The following is an 11,585-nucleotide window of genomic DNA, read 5'->3' on the forward strand; positions in this document are numbered from 1 at the left end:
TTGCCGTCCCAACAAAACAGAGCTACCTGGAACAAGCAGAGGCTATGAGTAGAACAACTAAGTCTTCTAATGGTAAAATTTTGCAGCTCTAACCTAACTTGTTCCTTACCTAGCTATTGCGGTGATGCGCACTACAGAAACACCTTGGATAGATAATGGATATTAAATTCAAAGTTTCTGTTGCAGTAAAACTGATTTTGTGTTCTGATGACAAAAATAGTAATCAATATCAGAGAGATTAGTAGAAGCAAACACACTTTTAGCTGCAGTGACTGTCAGAGAAAGATGTATGCTTGTCAGTTGATAGACCCTGATTAGACTCCTATATTAAATCTGTTAGGGCTGCAGGTCTACATTTAGTATTATGCCGCGTTGGTTTCAATTACCTTTCTTAAGAAAGTAAAAGCCTAAGGGCCTGATCCAAAGCCAACTGAAGCCAATAGGAGTCTTTCCACTGACTTCAGTGAGCTTTGGGTCAAGCCCTAACTGAGTCAAGCACAGTTTCTTACTCACAGCTCTGTTATAGCTCTTCCTAACTTGGTACGCACTCCTTGCTGTTCCAGGCCTGGAGTCCCCACAACAACATGCTTAGACAGCAGAGGTCCATAGTGCCGAGTGTCCATGACCACACTGCACATCTTTATTCCAGATGTCTAAGAGCTCCACGGAATTATTGCTTATCTGGTGCAGCTAGGTTAATAGCCGGCAACTGTATCACCACGACCGGTTTGTGACTGGGCAGTGTCCCCTCCTGACCTCAAATCTGATCTTCAGAGCTCAATGTGGGGGTCTCTTTCTCTGAGGCAGGCAACGTGACCAAAAGAGGCCAACTGGCAGCAGCCAATGATAACTTCAGTCCTCTCGAGGCATGTTCTCAGGGATGCATCCCTTTTACTGATAAAATTAAATCATCTTATACCCAGTAGTTGCTGCTGGCAATGCATATGAAATGCCTCCAGACTCCTGATATCTTGTTTAAGCAGCATCCACGTTTCAAATCCATAGAAGAGGATCAGAAGTACACAGATTAGATACATCTGTACTCTGTATGTAGTTTCATCTTCTTTTGGCTCCAGACCCTAGGTAGGTCCTTCACAGCTGAGGTTGCTACCCTAAGGAGAACCAGTTTGTCTGGCTGGATGTGTCTGTTTGAAGACAGTTTACTGCCTAGATAAATGAAGTCATCCACCACTTCCTCAGTTTGTCCGGAAGCACAGATCTTGTCTATCACAACTTCTGCACTGGCACTCTGGATTTTTGTTTTTGCCCAAGAAGCTCTTAAATCCAAGGGGAGCTGCCTTGTGCTAGAAGCTCTCTAGTACATCTTTGAGATCGTTTGCATCCTGACCAAAGAGGATGACATCATCTGCATAATCCAGGTTGGTAAAAGAGGTTGAACTGACAGTTAATACTGACGTTTGTAGAGATATGTTCAAGGAGCCAATCCATTGCATAGCAGAACAGGGCTAGGGCTAGGACATGACACAGCTCAGTGAATTAATATCTATCTCTTCTGATCTGCAGGAGCCCCTGTTGTTCTACAAAAAGAAAAGGAGGACTTGTGGCACCTTAGAGACTAACAAATTTATTTGAGCATAAGCTTTCATGAGCTACAGCTCACTTCATCGGATGCATGCAGTGGAAAATACAGTGGGGAGATTTTATATACACAGAGAACATGAAACAATGGGTGTTACCATACACACTGTAACGAGTGTGATCAGGTAAGGTGAGATATTACCAGCAGGAGAGAGAAAAAACCTTTTGTAGTAATAATCAGGGTGGGCCATTTCCAGCAGTTGACAAGAACGTGTGAGGAACAGTAGGGGGGGAAATAAACATGGGGAAATAGTTTTACTTTGTGTAATGACCCATCCACTCCCAGTCTCTATTCAAGCCTAAGTTAATTGTATCCAGTTTGCAAATTAATTCCTATTCAGCAGTCTCTTGTTGGAGTCTGTTTTTGAAGTTTTTTGTCGAAGCATTGCCACTTTTAGGTCTCTAATCGAGTGACCAGAGAGACTGAAGTGTTCTCCGACTGGTTTTTGAATGTTATAATTCTTGACATCTGATTTTTGTCCATTTATTCTTTTACGTAGAGACTGTCTGGTTTGGCCAATGTACATGGGAGAGGGGCATTGCTGGCACATATCACATTGGTAGATGCGCAGGTGAACAAGCCTCTGATAGAGTGGCTGATGTGATTAGGCCCTATGATGGTGTCCCCTGAATAGATATGTGGACACAGCTGGCAACGGGCTTTGTTGCAAGGATAGGTTCCTGGGTTAGTGGTTCTGTTGTGTGGTTGCTGGTGAGTATTTGCTTCAGGTTGGGGGGCTGTCTGTAAGCAAGGACTGGCCTGTCTCCCAAGATCTGTGAGAGTGATGGGTCATCCTTCAGGATAGGTTGTAGATCCTTGATGATGCGCTGGAGAGGTTTTAGTTGGGGGCTGAAGGTGATGGCTAGTGGTGTTCTGTTATTTTCTTTGTTGGGCCTGTCCTGTAGTAGGTAACTTCTGGGTACTCTTGTGGCTCTGTCAATCTGTTTCTTCACTTCAGCAGGTGGGTATTGTAGTTGTAAGAACGCTTGATAGAGATCTTGTAAGTGTTTGTCTCTGTCTGAGGGGTTGGAGCAAATGCGGTTGTATCGTATAGCTTGGCTGTAGACAATGGATCGTGTGGTGTGGTTGTTTGTACAATATCCAGTAAAATGGGGCCCTGAATCTTCATTAGGGCCTCAGGGCACTACTAGAATATAGAATATTAAATACTACTGTCACATAAACTGCTTTATTCATTTCTGTAGCTATGGTGCGAAAGGACTCCATTACTGTAAGTAGCCTCTGAAGCTGAAATGGGACATGGACTAGTTAGTGTAAATAGTCACAGATCCCATTTAAAGTGATACCGAATGAAATGTGTGTCCAAAGTAGAAGTACCTCAATAGCATACAAAACACTTCCTTTCTGAGGGAGAAAGATGTGTGTTATGTAGTTAAATAGGTGCAAGGAGTGTGTGATAAAAATAGATCTGTGAATGAAAACCTACAGTACTCCAATTTCCATAGAGCTATTGTGGTTTGATCATGCACCTTGAGTCTCTTGTGGCAGCATAATAGATTCAGCAAACCTGCAGCAGCTTCACTGCACACGTATCTAGTTCAAGAGACAAAGCACCATCTGGGTTTAATAGGAAGTCCTACAAGTGACTATAAATAAGCTAGGAAGAATGTAATGAGCTGCCTTTGAGGACTGTTAGGCAACCCTTATTTTTAGATTGCAGATTAGCTAGAAGCCAAGCAACGTATGAGCTTGCCACAGTTTAACTGGGGATTTTGTTGGTGTGCCACTAAGGTCCATTCTCCATGCACCACTGCATGGAGAGAGCCAGTGGGTTTTGAATTACACCATGAAAGGCTAACGAGGACACTGCAGCCCAGCATAAGTCAGACAGTGGCTGGGAGAAGATAAGTTCAGGGACATTTCTAGACAGATATGGTCACACATATTGGAACTCTAGCAAATGGACACTGGTCTTAACCATTCTTTATCTTGCAACCGGGAGAGGTGAATGGTCGGCATGAAAAAGTGACTGCCATATAAGTAACAGGCATCAGGGGAACAGCAACCTAGCATGGCACAGCTGAGCAAACAAGCAAAAGGGATCCAGGTGACAGTGTTACCAACCCCAAACGTTCAAATATCATGAGTCAGGGCTCCCAAAATCAAGAGACTGGCCTTGGCTTAAAAAAACCCATGAGATTTTAAGATGTGTAGGAGATGGGGCTTTAAGAAAGACTCCAATTACTGTGAGATTTGCGATAAAATTGCAAGAGTTAGCAACACTTTTCTGTGGGTGTGTCATAAAAATAAAGGGAAGGGTAACTACCTTTCTGTATACAGTGCTATAAAATCCCTCTGACCAGAGGCAAAACCCTTTCACCTGTAAAGGGTTAAGAAGCTAAGATAACCTCGCTGGCACCTGACCAAAATGACCAATGAGGAGACAAGATACTTTCAAAGCCGGAGGCGGGGGAGGGGGAAGGGTCTGTCTGTCTGTTGCTTTTGCCGGGAACAGATCAGGAATGCAGTCTCAGAAACTCTGTTAAGTTAGTAAGTAATCTAGCTAGAAATGCGTTAGATTTCCTTTTGTTAAATGGCTGGTAAAATAAGCTGTGCTGAATGGAATGTATATTCCTGTTTTTGTGTCTTTTTGTAACTTAAGGTTTTGCCTAGAGGGATTCTCTATGTTTTGAATCCGATTACCCTGCAAGGTATTTACCATCCTGATTTTACAGAGGTGATTCTTTTACCTTTTCTTTAATTAAAATTCTTCTTTTAAGAACCTGATTGCTTTTTCATTTTTCTTAAGATCCAAGGGTTTGGGTCTGTGTTCACCTGTACAAATTGGTGAGGATTTTTATCAAGCCTTCCCCAGGAAAGGGGGTGTAGGGCTTGGGGGGATATTTTGGGGGAAGACGTCTCCAAGTGGGCTCTTTCCCTGTTCTTTGTTTAACATGCTTGGTGGTGGCAGCACAGGGTTCAAGGACAAGGCAAAGTTTGTACCTTGGGGAAGTTTTTAACCTAAGCTGGTAAGAATAAGCTTAGGGGGTCTTTCATTCAAGTCCCCACATCTGTACCCTAGAGTTCAGAGTGGGGAAGGAACCTTGACAGGGAGATTTTCTCTGACTAATGGCCTTGGGGGTTTGGCCCTGAATGATTAATTCAATCCTCCTCTGCTTTAGAGCTTACTTGCTTCCACAGCACTCTCCCTGATAGAAGTGCAGTACAGTACATTCAAAACCTCAGAAGACTCCCCCTAAACGTGTAAAGGCTGAACAAGGATCTCTGGGATATGGTTCTTTGTATTTAAAGCTATGGGTACCTTGATTCCTCAAAACAAATCACTGGAGCACCACCCATCCATCCTCTAATACATTAATTAAAGTATCCCGAAAAGCAAAACCCTTCATGAAATGGATAAGCCATAGGAAGCAAATATGGCTCAAGCTGATTGCTTTGATTCCATAGTGCCTCCCTTTGCAAAACCAGATCCCTTGGACTATCCCACATTCGAGTGGGTTCCCCATCTCTCCAGCCAATGTGTGTGGAGGCTGCTCAGCACTTTGAAGGGAAGCAGTCTATATTAGTTCATATGGAGATTGCTCCTTCGCCTCATTTTATCTTAGAAACACACAGCCAGATTGGCCCATGTCACAAAACTGCTGCTGGAGTCAGAACAGCAACGGCTAGAGACAGCTAAATCGAAGCCTCACGAGCTATTTTAGCTGTGGTAAGTGGAGGGAGCATGTGTATTAAAAACATAATCAGAGGATGACTGAGTTTATAGGATGCATTATAAATTGTCTTTCTCCTGCAGGCTGCCTATAAAGCATATGTAAGAATTGATCTTAAATAAGAAAGGTCAAACAGTCCCCAACTACAATAGAAATATGGTTCAGAAGTTTGTGCTCACCCTAAATGCATTCTCAATAGTGTACATTTATTATCTTGCTTTTGCATGAGGATATGCTTAGTGCTTGTGATGTTGCATGGTCTAATTGCTATACTTGTGTGTGTATTATTTTCCTCCTTCATATGTAATGTGGATCCCTGAAAGCCCCTTCCATCTGGGATGGCAGTACATTTGAGGCTCGTAGCAGATGTCAGTATCTATCAGTTGCTCTCAGGCAGTATTCCACGTGACCCACTTCCACATAAACCTTCAGGATGCGACACAACAAGTTTAGCACAGTACCGCTGTGGCAAATTGAACTTCCACAACAAAAAGGGGCAGAAGTACTCCAAACACATCTGGTGACGTCAGGTCTCTCTGAGTCACCAATGTCCAGCATCTGGATCTAGGACAAATGCTCTGCATTGTTGTTTCTAGTCAGGCATCACAAGAGTGCTGGGCTTCTTAGATTAGCAGAGCAGCATCTTGGTGACATGTTAACTCACCTCAGGGTTATTCTGTCTTCATGCTAAATTCACCCTGGAGATGTCACTTGCCAGAATGTGTCATTTCTGCTTCATGGGCTTGTTTATAGTTAGGAGGAAGTTTTGTGAATAGAACAAAGTGACAAGATGCTGCATCCTTGGGAAAAAAAAAAAGTGACTATGCTCTAACAAACATGAGTTTGGGTGTCCTGAGATTTCATTAAGAGCTGGTTGCCACTATGTTAATATCTGTACAGTTCACCATGCGGGAAGCACACATCACAAAGCCATCTTGGGACAGTCTTATTCCCTATGTTAGCAAAGACGAGAAAGGCAGGGAATCTTGGAGGTGGTCAGGCAACATGCATGTATCCCTGGGAGAAAGGGAAGGGACAGCACTCACACGATGTAGCGTCCTGTTGACCCATGGAAATGGACAGTAATGACAAGTAGACCCAGGAGAGAAAACCCCAAATGCAATGAGAAGCCCTGACCTGGGCAGATGCTCATTGTGTTGTATCCACCTCTGAGCAGGACAGGCCTTTTACTACATTTTGGAAATGTATCCCATATCCATGGGCCAGTGCCCAAGGGTTGGCTATTTACACCTAAGCAACACATGGATAGCTCGTCATGCCAATGAAGTTTTTTGTTTTATTTGACTACAGACAAATAACATTCTTACACAAAGGGCAGAGTCAAACCCAGACCACATGGCCTCATTGAAGCTTCCTGAACATGGATCTTTTCAGTCACTCTCCCTAACAGATTAAACAAAAGGCTGATTTAAGATGTTACAGGGCAATGACAGATCCCAAAGCATAATGGGTGGGACCACTTTGCCATTCTAATAGTGTTCTTTATCAGAAGCCGGCCTGTGGGGAGTCTTCCATTTGCTTTAATGATTTACTGCCCATGATCCGGAAAAGGATTTCTGTTTGCCTGCTAGAGGGACTAATAGTAAGAGAACACTTGTAAATGAGAGGGGCCTATAGTTAGCTGCACTTTCTAAATTAATCATGGGTCTACTCCTTCCCCAGCTAGTTATAGGCAAAATATGTTTAGTTAATACAACACATCCCACACAACAATCAGCAAATGCTTCTTAAACATTAGTCACCACACTACTCTGGAACGCAGGAAAGCATTATCCCTACTTTACAGAGAGGACATGCTGCTTGCCTGGGGACACACAGTGAGCCAGCGACATAGAACTGAACCCCAGTATTGAACAACTAGAACATTGTCTTCACTAGCAAAAAGGCGTGTTTTAAATACATTATCTCACATATTTTAAAATCCTAATGTCAACAAGGCAAGTGTAGTTTTAACATGTTAGCTGGTTGCAGCGAACCCTAATTCTCCATTCCTCCCAGGATTAACTTGACCAGCTAACACATGTTAAAACTATAACCTGCCTATACTAGGATCATGAACACATGTTTAAAAACACACCTTTTCCCCTAGTGGTCTAAATCGCACTCCTCCTCTGAATAGCTGCCCATAGTGATTGCACTTGTCCAGTGAAGTGTGGACAATTGCTTTCTACAAACATAAGACACCATCAGCATCACCCGTCTGTCCTTCCTGATCCCACCAGGTATTCATGAACATGGGGCAAAGATGCAGTCTTCTGATTGAAGATACCACAGACTAACCCATCCTTGGGCAGCTGAGCTGTGGGTTCTTTGCTCACCACAGGCTCCTCACACATTCTGATGTTTCTCAGGAGGTTAAAATTCAAAAAGCAAAGACAAACAAACAGAACCATGTATACAGTTTAGTAACATAGAATGCTTCAAAATAACTCCTGGCCCTAGCATGAGAACAGGTTCCTCCGCTAATGCGATTAGTGAGAAGTGCTCGGTGTGTGCCAAAAAACGGACTTCCCAATGGGAGAAGAGGGAGCTTTCAACAAACAATTCCTCTGTTCTTACTGTTCAAAATACGTTATGTTTCATCTCTTTCTATCTGCACGAAAGCTGGATGTATTACAAGAGCTTGTTAAATAAATCATCTTCTTACTATTAGTCCTACTACTTAAGGCAGGCCAGATCTTGCACTACTTGTATATTCAAAAAAAACCTCTCATTGGACTCTGTTAGGCAGGCTTGGTCCCAGAGTGTTATTTTTTTCTTTATTAAAAAAAAAAAAGCTTTAAAGCTGTGTTTGAATTAATTGCTTCCCTTCCTTTTAAAGGATTGCATCATGCAAAAATGATAAAGAATCGCAGAAAATCACTTTCGTCGAACACTGAACCAGGGACTTTATTAGACTAAGGATAGCACTGCTTTCATTAAAACTACCCTGACCTTAGTTTCTGCTTCACTGCAGAGCTTCTCCCCAAGACCTTCTCCAGCCCACTTGCCTGGCTTCCCACTTTTCAGAGCAGATGTACGTCCCCTCACAGTTTCTTCAACTAGCACAGGATGGGCTATTTGCAGGCCATTTAGGAGCAGAAAGAACGTGTGCAACTTTCAGGCATGCACGTGCATGGATACACATGCATATTTGGCACACTGGCAGGCAAACACTCTCCATTCAAGACAACGTAGAGGTATGCCAGAAAATGCATATTATCTGTTTTTCTGTATATGGGTATATAATTTTGTGTCTCTCACAAACTCTTAAAGGGACTGTTAATGTCCATAGTATGAAAATCTAACTTTTCTTGAACAAAGATAGTCCCATGCCTTGACCAGAAGGCAGAGCCTCAGGTACCCAGGCTCTATTCCTGGCTCTGTCACTGACTTTACTATGAGTCCTTGGACAAGTCACTTCATCTCCCTGTATTTCAGTTTCCCCATCTGTACTGGGGAAAATTAACACTGAGTGGGCTATTTCCATGGATGTAGCGGTGCTGCTTTTGGCATGTTCTTTACCATCATACAGATCCCATGTCCTTGCACGTCCTGCTCACTTTTCTTTATGGAATCTTGCCTGGCAGAAATAGCGGTGCACTCATGGCATGCTTCCAATGCTGTTTTTCATGCAGACTATGGAACAAGTTCAGAAAAGCATGGTTCGAAGCCTGGAAAGTTTCTCAGTGTAAGGCAGGTTTAAGAAGCTCAATATCTTTAGCGCTTCCCAGAGATTATTTAATCCTAGTCTATGAGAATCCGCATGGGGAGAAGATTTCTGATAGGAGAGGGCTCTTTATTAGGTAAAGGCACAAGATCCAATGGCTAGCAGCTGAAGATAGACAAGTTCAAACCAGGACAAAGGTGAGGGTAATTAACCGTTGGAACAATTTCCCTTGGGATGTGGTGTACTCGCCATCACTTGATGTCTTTAAAACCAAGCTCAGATGTCCTTATAAAAAAGTTGCTCTAGCTCAATCAGAACCTATGGGCTTGATACGGGAGCCACGGAATGAAATTCTATGGCCTGTGCTGTGCAGAAGCTTAGAATAGATGATGTAATGGGCCCTTCTGGCCTTAAAAAAAAAAATCTATGACTCTCTCTAGCAATTTGACTCCATAATACAAAGGGTACCAGTATTATCATCTGCAGTCCCCATACCAAGTTCATTGGAGAGCTGATCCTTTCTGACTAGATGGGGCTGAAAAGCTACCTAATCCACACATCTTGCTGGCCATTCATAGTACACATCCATGTTTCCAAAATAATAGGGGCTTTCCAAGTCCTCTTGCAAGTTTGAGAGCAACCTCACAGAAGACAATGGGTAGAGTCAAACAGGGGTGGCAACAGAAGTAGCTTTCTGGGGGCCCTGTTAGCTTCAATCCACTCTTGGCAATGCGATGCTAGACAAATCTGTAAACCCTCCACCAACATGGACTGATAGACAGAGGATCTAGGCCTAGCAGGGAAGCCACCACCCCTAGAGAGGGCAGAGAACAGAAGAGGAAAGGGCAGCATAGGCAGCATATACCTCATAGCTGATTGCAGGTGGATGGTCCAGCTATACCAGAGAATCCCAGAGGAGGCAATACCAATGGGAGTGCAGCACTCATGTGCCCTATGTTGTAGAGTAAGGAAGGAACCAGAGAAAGTGTGTGTTCCTTTGCAAGCCTTAGGATCTTCCATCCTGTAGCAGCTGGAAGGGCTTCTCTCCTGGCCTGTAGCAACAGGGGAAAGTGGCCAGGCCCTGCCTGCCCTCAGGAGCTAGCAGATGGACGTCATGGGGGCGGAGCCAGCTGTGGAACCCTCACACTTGCTGGGAGTCCAGCTCCATGGAAAAAGGACAGTCATGAAAAAAGGGGTGGCACTTGGATGAGGGTTTTTTTTTTTACTAGGGTGGTTTCTAGTGCATGAAATAAAGGCAGTGCAATCTGCGAGAACCCAGAAAAATCTATGTTGCTTGAGAGGAACAGTAGGTAAAATTTTAAAAGAAACAAAACCCCTCGCAATGGTTAATCGCAAGGGAATTAATTTCCTGTATCTCTGTGAAAGGATGGCTCTTGCATTAAGCAGAGCTGACGAACCTTGGAGACTGGCACCCAATGTAGAAAATAGGCTGATGCAAAAGAACCAAGTTGTGACAAATGTTCCCCGCAGTTTTCAGTCAACTGCAAAAGGAAGGAGCCTTCAGCAGAGTCTAGTGAATTGTGATGCGCAAGACAAGGCGTCACAGTGACTATATCAGAGAGGGGAAGAGAGATGAATTTGAGTTAATGCAAGGGCATAGCTATATGCTACAAACCATGGCCACTTCAGTGCTGTGCGCACACATCTGTTTTCAGCAGGAAAGGTTAAACTTGGATACTGTCATTTACTCTCCATGAGGGAGCATTAGCATTTATAGTTAAATGGAATTTACCCTTTCAATGACAGCAAAAGCAACTTCATGGGCAGGGAACTTCTTAGGCGGCCAGGGAAAGGGTGCCTCAGGGACCAGTGGCCTAATCTAGTGGCAAGCCAGTTTCAGTGTATGCCCCCTTAACTGTGTCTTTTGAGAGCGTGGAGCAACAAATGCTCTTATCCCAAGTTAGGATCCATTGTCAGGGCACTAGATTAGGTCTTCTGACTCCCAGGCCAATGCTCTATCCACTGAACTTACTGTCTGCTCTGGGAGTCTGCAAGGAGGAAGCCTGGTTTAGTGGTCAGAGCAGCATACTGGGAGCCAAGATGAACTAGGGTGTATTCCTGGCTCTGCCACGGAGCTGCTACATGACCTTGGACAAGTCACTTCTGGGGCCCCGGAGCAGGGGTGGCCATGGTCCCTCCCACTTTTTACTGGCTGTAAGGGCGAGTGATGGGGGGAAGGGGTGGAGGGGAGCGAGCAGGGGGCAGGGTCTTGGGGGAAGAGGCGGCATGGGAGAGGGGCCTCGGGGGAAATGGTGGTGCAAGGGCAGAGCCACAGTTTGGGCACAGTTGGCCCCCCCACTTTTAGAGACCTTCCCCTGCTCCTGAGTCACTTCCCTCTTTGTGTCTTAGTCTCCCACTCTGTAGAGTGGGGTAATGACTCTCACACACCTTTCTAAGGAGCTCTGAGGTCCTAGGATGAAAGGCACCATAGAAGCCCAAATAATAATTAGGGTAACTAATTTGATTCTAGGGCCAAGGTCTTGTTGAAGATTTGTATCAGTGTAAGGGCAGATAGACCATGCCCCACACAAGGCCTGGGGGGCAGAGCTTCAGGGCGGACACAAGGGTAAAGTGAGGGGCTTCGCTGACCTAGTTGAAG

Source organism: Chelonia mydas, chromosome 14 (assembly GCF_015237465.2).
Source record: "Chelonia mydas isolate rCheMyd1 chromosome 14, rCheMyd1.pri.v2, whole genome shotgun sequence".
In the NCBI taxonomy this organism is placed as follows: domain Eukaryota; kingdom Metazoa; phylum Chordata; order Testudines; family Cheloniidae; genus Chelonia; species Chelonia mydas.